This window comes from Copadichromis virginalis, linkage group LG13, assembly GCF_057382275.1.
Source record: "Copadichromis virginalis isolate Kocher_CV1m ecotype Utaka linkage group LG13, C_Virginalis_male_GT1.1, whole genome shotgun sequence".
Classification (NCBI taxonomy): Eukaryota; Metazoa; Chordata; class Actinopteri; order Cichliformes; family Cichlidae; genus Copadichromis; species Copadichromis virginalis.
Window position 1 is genome coordinate 3,883,599 of NC_140630.1, and position 11,643 is coordinate 3,895,241.

An 11,643-nucleotide genomic window follows, 5' to 3' on the forward strand; every position below is an offset into this window, starting at 1 on the left:
AACTACATTTTCCGCGAATATGGCGTCACTTCCGGTTTCGGACAGGAAATGGCGGACATGCGATAGTTCGCGCTGACGTCTGTTTCAATGTGGGAAGTGTTACGAACAGCTGGTTTGCTATGGCACCGCACCAGACGTAGCTGCACGGGGTGGCTGTAGCTCAGGTCAGCCTCTAACCAGAACGTCGGTGGTTTGATCCCAGTCTGCTCCAGGCTGCAAGCCAAACATGTGTGCCTTACGTTGAGTTTTATTATGTTAATGCGGCATAGTTTTCACGGTGGCTTTGGAGAGAAGTCTTCAAATAAACCAGGAACGGAAAACCACTATATAATCCCAAAAGTATTTGTAGCCCAGCTAGAAAAAAAGAGCAGTGGAAAGTAATTTTTCAGTGTATGATGTAAACAATTTAGTTATTTCTTTCTTCTTTTGTTTAAAGGAAGATGTGGACAAATAAGATTATCTGTTGTTGTATTACTTGGCCAATCAGCAATGAGCTCCCAACTACCCTTGCTGTTGACCTTGATCACATGACTTTCTGTAGTTGCCATTTCGTTACCAAAGTCGAATTGCTAAGAGTTGCAAGCAAATTTCATCATGTCATCGGTGAGTAAGAAAAGTGGGGAAAACCTAATTTGATAAGGAGAAAAGGGCAGACATAACGGGACGGAAAGTCCGCTAGCAGCTAAGCTAACAGTCTCTCTGGTGTGGTCCCTCCTTATTGGTGTTTATACCTTGGGCTCCTGCCGATCCTAGATTTTCTGATACTGGCTAGTGGGTTATTCTTGATAATAAATCGTAAGTTGGGTTACATATTCGTCTGTCTTCACACGCATATTGCATAACTCACTGTGGGCGGTGCACTGTTGGACGGACCAATCGGACTCTGCGCTGCGGGACTGTTTTGATCACGCAGACTGGGAAATGTTTCACGTGGCTGCTAGGGACATTGACGAGTACACAGACTCAGTCTGCGGATTTATCAGGAAATGCGTGGAAGATGTCGTCCCATCCAGAACAGTTAAATCCTTCCCAAATCAAAAACCCTGGATTAACGGAGATGTTCGCGCGGCACGGAGCACCGCCTTTGCCTCCGCGAACACATCGGACTACAAACACGCACATTACCAACTCCGGAAGACGATCAAAGCAGCCAAACGTGAGTACAGGGACAGGGTGGAGCAACAGTTTGACAACCCTCGGAGGATGTGGCAGGGACTAAACACGATCGCAGACTTTAGAGGGAAAACCAGCACACCGCAGACCACGGCCTCTCTGTGTGAGGATCTAAATGTATTCTACGCTAGATTCGACACAGCGAACACCATGAGACCGGACAGTGTGCGCACCGCGGATGACGTCAGTGCGCACACTGTGTCTGAGGAGGATGTGCGGAAGTGCTTCAGGAAGGTGAACGCACGCAAAGCTACTGGTCCGGACGGGATTCCCGGCCGCGTCCTCAAGTCATGCGCGGCTCAGCTGGCTGGAGTGTTCACGCACATCTTCAACCTTTCCCTCTCTCTGTCTGTAGTCCCAGCCTGCTTCAAAATGGCCACCATCGTCCCTGTACCCAAATCCTCCACCATCTCCTCATTGAACGACTGGCGACCTGTAGCCCTGACCCCCATCGTAAGCAAATGCTTCGAGAAGCTGGTCAGGGACTTCATCTGCTCTGCACTACCCGACTCACTGGACCCTCTACAGTTCGCATACCGCCACAACAGGTCCACTGATGATGCCATAGCCCTGACACTACACACTGCCCTGTCACACCTGGAGAAGAGAGACACGTATGTGAGAATGCTGTTTGTAGATTACAGCTCAGCATTCAATACCATCGTTCCCTCGAAGCTGGACAGGAAACTGCAGGATCTAGGACTGAGCAGCTCCCTCTGCAGCTGGATCCTTAGCTTCCTGTCTGACAGACGCCAAGTGGTCAGACTGGGCAGCATCACCTCATCCCCCATCACACTGAACACTGGTGCTCCACAGGGGTGTGTACTGAGCCCTCTCCTGTACTCACTCCACACCTACGACTGCACAGCCACTAACAACTCCAACATCATTGTGAAGTTTGCGGACGACACTACAGTGGTGGGTCTTATCACCAATGGTGATGAGACGGCTTACAGGGAGGAGGTCAGCGCCCTGACCCACTGGTGTCAAGACAACCATCTCACCCTCAACGTCGCAAAGACAAAGGAGTTGATAGTGGACTTCTGGAGGTGCAGAGAAGTACACACCCCCATCACCATCAACGGCGCTGCTGTGGAGAGAGTGAGCAGCTTCCGGTTCCTTGGTGTACATCTGGCTGAGGATCTTACGTGGTCAGTACACACAAACAAAACAGTGAAGAAGGCGCAGCAGTGCCTCTTCTTTCTCAGGAGACTGAAAAGATTCGGCATGAGCCCCCGCATCCTCAGGACCTTCTATCACTGTGCCATTGAGAGCATCCTCACTGGATGCATCACCACCTGGTATGGCAACAGCACCGCCTACAACTGCAAAGCTCTCCAGCGAGTAGTGCGGTGCTCTGAACGGATAATTGGAGGTGAGCTTCCCTCCCTCCAAGACATCTACAGGAAGCGCTGCCTGAGGAAAGCGGGGAGGATCATCAAGGACTCCAGTCACCCCAGCATAAACTGTTCAGACTGCTTCCATCAGGAAGGAGGTTCTGCAGCATCCGGTCCCGTACCAGCAGACTGAGAGACAGCTTCTTCCACCAGGCCATCAGACTGCTGAACACGTCATAGACACCTCAGCTTCACTACTGGAACTTTAACATTATGCACTACATACTGTACAGTAACGCCACTGTTTTGCACATATTCAACTCTGTATATTTTTATAGATTTGATTTTATTGTTTACTCTATTTAATTTGTAAAATATGTACACACACACCCACACACACACACCCACACACACACACACACACACACACACACACACGTGTAGAAAAATATTTAGTATACACATCCAGAAATGCATATACTATTATATATTGTACATATATTTATTAGTTTCAGATGTAGCCATTCTTGTATTTTGCTTGTTTACATTATTGTATTTTGCACAACTCTGTTGCTTGTGAAGCTCGCACACAAGAATTTCACTCACATGTGCTGTAACAATATACCTGCACATGTGATGTGACAATAAAAGTGATTTGATTTGATTTGATTTGACTGTTACGTTGCACTTTTCTATTGCACTGTGTCTGTTCCGTCTGGTGTTGCACTGTCTTTGTTTTGTTTTTGTTTTGCAACTTTATGTAGTCTTGGGTTGCTTGTCTGTTATATGTCATATGTAGCACCATGGTCTTGGAGGAGCGTTGTCTCATTTCACTGTGTACTGTACCACTACACATGGTTGAAATGTCAATAAAGCCACTCGACTTCAAATGAACTTGATTGACATCCCATTCTTAATTCACACTGTCTGATCCCCTTTGCTGGTATAAGAGCTTCAACTATTCTGAGAAGGCTTTCCACAAGGTTTAGGAGTGCAGGCCAGTCAAGATCTTCCACATCAGTCTTGCTCATCCATGTCTTTATGGACCTGGCTTTGTGCACTGGTGCGCAGTCATGTTGGAACAGGAAAGGGTCTTCCGCAAACTGTTCCCACAAAGTTGAGAGCATGAATTACCAGACGGAGGAGCGTAATTTGTCTCTCCAGAGAACGCGTCTGCACTGCTCAGTGGTGTCGTGTTTCACAGTAATGTATCAGAAGCATTACATTTCACTTGGTGTAACGCTTGTGTGCAGCTGCTTTGCCTCATTCCATGAAGCTCTCTACGCACCGTTCTTCAGCTAATCTGATGGCCACTTGAAGTTTTGGAGGACTGTAATTATTCTTTCAGAAATATTTGTAGAAGCAGTGTGCCTGACCCGGGGCTTGATCTTATGTTCCTGTGTAAGTTATTGGAACTCTTGAATTCAGTGATTTGGATGAGTGAGTGAATACTTGTGAAAATATAGTGTATACTAGTAGAACAGTGGATGTGTGGCAAATGGTGCCAGCTAACTGCTGACTGAGCAGCTTACAAAGCTGATGTGTGGACTTATTTTGGATTCAGGACAAAAGAAGTTAGTAAAGACTATGACAAGAGCAATGCAGTCTATAAAATCTGCACTGCCAGAGTCAAATATTCAAGTAACACAACAAATGTATGAACACATGTGTCTAGACACTATAGCAACGTAGCTTCCAATGCTAATTTTAAAGCGAAACGAGGTGATCCCGCTTAATGGCCAATTGAAGAAGTTCGAAACGATGAGCAACTTCAACTCGTGCAACAAAAATAACGCAGTCAGTACTTGTTTTTATTTGCAATGACATGCGCCCTTTAAGTGTTGTGGAGAATAAAGCATTTGTTAATAGGATTAAAATGCTGGAGCCGCGTTACACTGTTCTCTTCTGACAACACATCACGGACATTGCTCTGACAAAGTTGACCCAAGATGCCAAAGCGACAGTGCCGGACTCTCTCAGCTCGGCAGAGACAGTTGCTTTGATATGCGACGCTTGGACTTCGAGAGCCACTGAATCGTACGTAACTGTTACAGCACATCACATTACTGACCAGTGGAACCTTCAGTCTCATGTACTACAAACCTGAGCCATGCATGGCAGTCACACAGGTGAACACATTGCAGCGTTACTAACTGACGCCGTGGCTGAATAGGAATTAAACGCAAAGGACCTTGTTGTTGTTACCGATAATGCACCAAACGTGGCTGTCGCTGCTAGACTTGCAGGCATGATGCACATACAATGTTGTGCAGACAGTCTGAATCTTGCCTCACAGAAAGCACTGGAAATACAATCCGTGGCGCAACTTCTCGGGAGGATCCGACATGTAACAGCCTTTTTCAGGCGCAGCACCACAGCCAGCAATCAGTTGAAGCAGAAACAGCGCCTCCTTCAGGTACCAGCTCACAGATTGATCATGGACATAATTACAAGATGGAACAGCTCCTATGATGTGATAGAACGATTTTTAGAACAGCAACCAGCCATCTGTGCGGCTCTGCTTTCTGCTGAAGTTAGGAAGAGTGAAAAAGAAATTTTACATTAAGTGAGTCTGACATCATATGTGCAGAAGTTGTCATTGCGCTGAAGCCTGTAAAGGACGCCACCCTGGTGATGTCAGAGGAGAGCATGCCAACTCTGTCCATCATTGCTCCTCATCATGCTGTGCTTGTAATGGGTGCACAAGAAATGATGATACCCCAACAGTAAGGGACCTTAAGACCGCTATAACAGAAGATCTGGGAAAGAGATATGTCAATGAGAGGGAGACACTATTGATGGCGTCAACTGTTGATCCTCGGTTTAAGGACCTTCCTGTCTGGAGCAGAGACCAGTGACATCTATTCCAGACTGTTGGACACTGTGGTGACTGTGATAAAGAAGGAAAAAAATGTAAATAAATAAATGAATTAATTTAATTGGAAAAATTCAATTGAAGTTATAAGCAAGTGAATAAAGTAAAAAAAAAAAACTGTATTGAAGACATTTGTAGTAAATATTAGTGCAGAACATGGTAAATCTTGGATTTGAATTTTGACTTTGTGACATTAATACTAGTTGGATTTAATGTTTTTCAGCAGCAAAAGAATAAGACTGACAAACGGGTGGAGGAGGAGAATGCCAAAGAGGAGGCTCATCATCCACATATCAAAGACAGCTTTGCCTTCATCCCTCAGCCACCCCTAAGGAGACCAAGGATCTCATGTGCATTGGTGGACTTGGATGGAGCTACGTTTACCTCTACTGGTGATGATACTGTATCAAAATCAGAACATGATGTTGCTGCAGATCAAGAGGTATAGAGATGAGGTCCCTTTGCATCTCACAGGAAATCCTCTACGTTGGTGGAAGGACTATGAACAGCTATCCAAAGTAGCAAGGAGTTTCCTTTGCATTCCTGGAACAAGTGTCTCTGCAAAGAGAGTTTTCTCCTTTGCAGGAGACAGTAAATGCACAGAGAAGTGTCCTGAGAGCTGAGCATGTCGACCAGTTTGTATTCCTGCACAAAAATTTGGAAGTTAAAAATAAACACTGAGAAAACACGATAACATGTAAAATCTCAGATTTGATATTTTGGTTGAATCCCATAAGCACTTTTATTTAGATGAGTAAATTCCCTTTTTCAGGTTGCACAAAAAGTGTTCCATTGATGGACATTGCAGAGCTGTACTTTGTTTTATAACACTGACATTTTTTGTCAGTGTTTACTTGGATGGATTTATATTTGTTTATGTTTGTTTATGTTAAGGGAACATAAAAACTACTAAACTATAACAACAGGACAACTATAACACACCCTCAGAGGCTGGTAGATGCACATGTCACATTAATGAATGCTGGAGTTCAACTGTAATACCTTAATTGTTGGTAAGTTTGCACAAAACAGGCTTGTTCTGCTTCTAAAGACTTTCTACATATGTACAATTCTCCAGGCCTTTATAGATCTTATTGATAAGAATGATTACATTTTAACATGTTAACTATAAACATGACATAATGACATCAAATGAAAGATGAAGTCTTAATCTGACCTGTTGAATATTTAAGATCATCATGTGAATGAAAGAACCACGATTATTACACGTTTTTTCATTTTCTATAAAAGCCTGAAAATGTGTGTGTTTAAATTATACATTAATTTTAAACCCTGGACAGGGTCACCGTGGTTACTGTGACACCTTTCAGCTTGTGGTTAAAGCTCACTGCAAAGACACACTTTACTGGGAAACAATGGTAAAGGTTTAAATGGAAGTATTTTACATAAGCATAATGAATTATGATTAAAAACATGAATAAATTATATCCCAGACTGTTTTTTCTCCAGAAAAAAGAAGAAGGAGAAAAGGGCAGACATAACGGAAAAAGCAGAAGATATTATTGTATTGTTGCAGTGCGATAATCAATCCTAATTTAATAACCCCAAAAATCACACCTGTCTTCACTTATCCTGGACTTTATTCTGATAGATGGTATTACGAGGTCAGAGGACAAAGAGATGCAGACGGCTATGACAGCTGATGCTGCTGACATGAGTCTGCAGCATCACTATCCTGAAGATGGGCAACTAGCAGTTGATCTCAGACACTTTGCATTGTTTCTTCTTATTCTGTTGTTTTTTGGCATTTATGCAAATGTGGACAGCTTGGTGAAAAAAATCACTCCATCACTCAGGTTGAAATAAAAAGGAATAACTGTTGAGATGAAATTATTTAAATATATGCTTTATATTAACTAAAGTGCCCTCTAATTGTATAGTGCAGTATTAAATGGACTCGGCCCTGAATAATAAAGGCTCTTACAGCGTATCACTCTCTTAGAAGTAAGTTTGCAGGAGACTCTCGCCCACACTTGGCTGCAAAAAGTCAAGATAACGGGAAAAGACCAGAGGAGAAGTAAGACAAGGTCGCAGCCTCGCTGGAACTGAGAAAAGGTGTGTTGCAGCTAATAGACAATAACCCCTGAGTACGCTACGCAGCGCGACTACTGAATGCTTGTGTAACTATTGTTTAGCCTAGAATGGGGTAGGTGATAAAACTGTTAGCGCATACCGCCATTTCAAGATTCGCGGCAGTGTGTCATGCAGGACGCATCTCCCTTCTAGAAGTAATTTTGTGAGAAATTAAAAGTGTAAAATGGTCTACTGAGCAGCAGTGTTGGTCAAGTTACTTGAAAAAAGTAATCAGTAACTAATTACTGATTACTTCCCCCAAACAGTAATTCCGTTACTTTACTGATTACTTATTTTCAAAAGTAATTAATTACTTTGTTACTTTTTAAAAAGATGATTTACAACCTGAATAGGTGATAAAGAAATAGATTTTTCAGCCCAATTCTACTTTCTGCATAATCCATCATATAAAATGTAATCAAATGGAAAAGTCTCTTTTTAAAATTTGTTTTATTAGTTTTAATCTTTTAACTTTATACATCAAGCAAAATTAAATTATATGCAACATTCTCTGACTGAAAGAAATTAGTTTAACATTTAAACCTATTTTCTGCACATTCCAGCACATAAAATATTTTTTTGTGTGTGTTTACACTCACTCTTTCAAATAGATGCAAGTAAAACACAGCAGAAAATAATTAAAGTCAAAGACTCAGCGGTCCTGTTGCTCTATTTTCACCTGTAAAGCAGGAGTGGGGCAGGCAGAGGTTTACCCTGGTGCAGGTGTGCCGCAGCGGTCAGTTGAAGAATCAGCGAGTTTCTCTGTGAATTTCCCATTATGTGGTAGCGCACCCGGTGCTTCCTTCGAAGTTTAGGGTTTTTTTTCGCTGTAAAAACAAGTTTTCTTCCCACGCACAGCGGACACTAATGTTTTTGTCACTTTGTATGGAATCAAACTCAAAGTAAGGTCAGTACTTCCATGCTTTAAACGCTGCACGCTCATACTCTCTCCCGCACTCGATATATGATCCATTGTTGATCTGCACACAGCTGTTGTCACGAACGTCGCACTCGCTTACGTCACTGTCGTGAGACATTCTCGCAAAAAAAAAATCACGGTTTGAGTAACGCAGTAATGCAGCGTTCCTACAGGAAAGTAACGGGAATCTAATTACCGTTTTTGCAATAGTAATCCCTTACTTTACTTGTTGAAAAAAGTAATCGGATTACAGTAATGCATTACTGCCCATCTCTGGTCACTGACCGGTTTCTAGGACTGTGTGACTGAAGCCTAAAGAGATGAATTCCAGCATCAGTGAAAAATAAAAATCAATATCAGTGAAAGCCATTAATGAATACATGTCACGCAGACAGTGATGGTGAATACTTAGGTACATAGCCATGTACTTATTACATGACTGAAGACTAAAACCAGCGCAGCTGCTTAACACACCCTCTAGCATATATATTTAATACAGAGTGCCATTTGCAGCTTTATGCCACCATCTGGTGACTAAACACACCAGTTTGTGCAGATTTACGAGCACACTTTGATATCACCTGCTGCCATCTCAGTGCCCACTGAAGAAAAACACAATTTTAGAAACCTTAGTTCTCTTGTTGTTTAATGGTTGATGTTCCTTCCCATAATTTTCTTTTATATTGTAACAATTTCACTTCATTACCCCATTAATTTTCCTGACCTTCAAATCTTCAATTTGGATCTCGGTCCTTTCATGGATTTGATTCTGTTTTATTTCTAATGTGGAAAGGCTCCATCGACAAGCTGCTGTTATCTCTGTGTTGCTGCAGTTTGGAGAAGACTGCAGGAGAGGTAGCTGCAGATACAACATTGCAGCTATGATGCTGCAGCAGATGTGATGAATAAAAAAAGGAGGCAGGTTTATTGCTGTACATGATGACACAAACACACAAATATTTAAGAAAGAATGAAACTACAAACTGAGAAACTACATGGGAACACACAGGTTGTGGGGACAATGTGACACAGAGGGACTCAGACAATATATACACAGGAGATTAGGGGAGAGGGGACACACTTGGGGGACACAGCTGAACACAATCTGACTGACGAGACAAGGGAAGCAAAAATTAAAGCTTTGGCAGACTATCAACATAAAACAGGAAGTAACACACACTCACTGAGACTCAGACTAAGACATGAGGGCTTGACACTGGGACTGGGGATAAACAGACATTGAGACATGACAACCTGATAAAGCAAAGGTGCAAAACATAGAGACATAAACATGGGAACATAATTTGAGAAAAACACATAGCACTACAAATGCAGAGAGCCATGGAGACAGAACACAGACAGACATGATCAGGGACATTATTGGGAAACAGGACATTGACATTGAAACTAACATCATGAGGAACAAAGGATCAATATTAGAATTCAGAAAAAATAAACTCAGATGCATGAAAAAATAATATACTCGACACTAAAAATAGAGACAGATTATAAATCTTCTCTTAAATCCAAAAAAATAAACAATAAAGTCAACACAAAACTCAGACTGCTGGGTCGAAGACCAAGTACCATCATCATATCATACATTTAGTTTTTTAATTAAAAAACCAAATTAAAATGCACATGTTATCCAAATGATATGTTAGTGAAGCTACAGCCACTTATTCATTGAGTATGACCATGTAAAGAAAGTTTTTTGGTCACTAGATGGAGACATAGGGTTTGAAATGGCAACACATTTTAAAGATAGGAAGTCAAAAACTAATCAGAGACTTCCTCATATCTGACGTAAAGAAGTCTTTATCAGTTTTTATCATTCAAAATTGAAGTCATTTTTTTGCAAGCCTAAGTGGACGGGAAGATACTCATCTCACATTAATGAATGCTGGAGTTTGACTGTAAAACTTTAACTGTTGCAATGTTTGCACAAAACAAGCTTGTTCTGCTTCTAAAGACTTTCTACAGATGTACAATTCTCCAGGTCTTTATACATCTTATTAATAAGAATGATTAAATTTCAACATTTTAACTATTAACATGACATAATGACATCAAATTAAAGATGAAGTCTTAATCTGACCTGTTTAATATGGACTATTGTTAATATTAATATTGATTCCCATTCATTTCCCATGGCAGTCTGACCAGGAACACCACATAAGGTTGATAAAAACACTCAAAATTCAGTGAAAGGTGGTGCTCATCACTTTTATATGTGTGCATAGTGTGGAGGATATCATAAGGTGTTGAAGCAAACAGATGTAAAACTCAATATTTATGACTCTTTTAAGTTGTAAATCGGTCAGATTTGTAAGGGGTGCCATTTGTAAACTGAATCATGCTGAAATTAACGGCAACATTTTTCCATATTTAACTCAAAACCTTACAAAAACATGTTTTTTTGAGTCATTCTTTACAACATTTAGTAAAATATTTGTAACTTTTTATATTTAAAACACAATTTTAAATGTTAAATCTAAATATTATATTTAAATGTAAATGTTAAATGTTAAATCTAAATATTATATTTAAATGTAAATGTAAATGTTAAATGTAAATGTTATATTTAAATCTAAATGTTATGTTTAAATGTAAATGTTAAATGTTAAATCTAAATATTATATTTAAATGTAAATGTTAAATGTAAATGTTATATTTAAATCTAAATGTTATGTTTAAATGTAAATGTTAAATGTTAAATGTAAATGTTATATTTAAATCTAAATGTTATATTTAAATGTAAATGTTAAATGTTAAATCTAAATGTTACAGGAAAATAAAAATGTAGCTAACATGCAAATGTATTTTTTATTGTACAGGTCAACAGAAATACCAAAATAAAAGGTTTACGAAACCCTCCGGTGCTAATGTGTGCCGATAGTGGTCAGATTGTGTCTGCTCTTCCCTGATGGTCACTTCCGCCGCCATGAGCTGCTTCACTTCTTGCCTGCCAGCTGTGCTGCGGGAATTGCGACGTGGAGACTGCAGCTGCTGAGGGTGCTCTACTGCTGAACAGTTGATTAGCCGACAAAACGGCTCTTCTCATGTTTTTAGCTAAATGGATTTAACATTTAGATTTAAATATAATATTTAGATTTAACATTTAACGTTTAATATTTAACATTGTGTTTTAAATATAAAAAGTTATAAATATTTTACTAAATGTTGTAAAAAATGACTCAAAAAAACATGTTTTTGTAAGGTTTTAAGTTAAATGTGGAAAAATA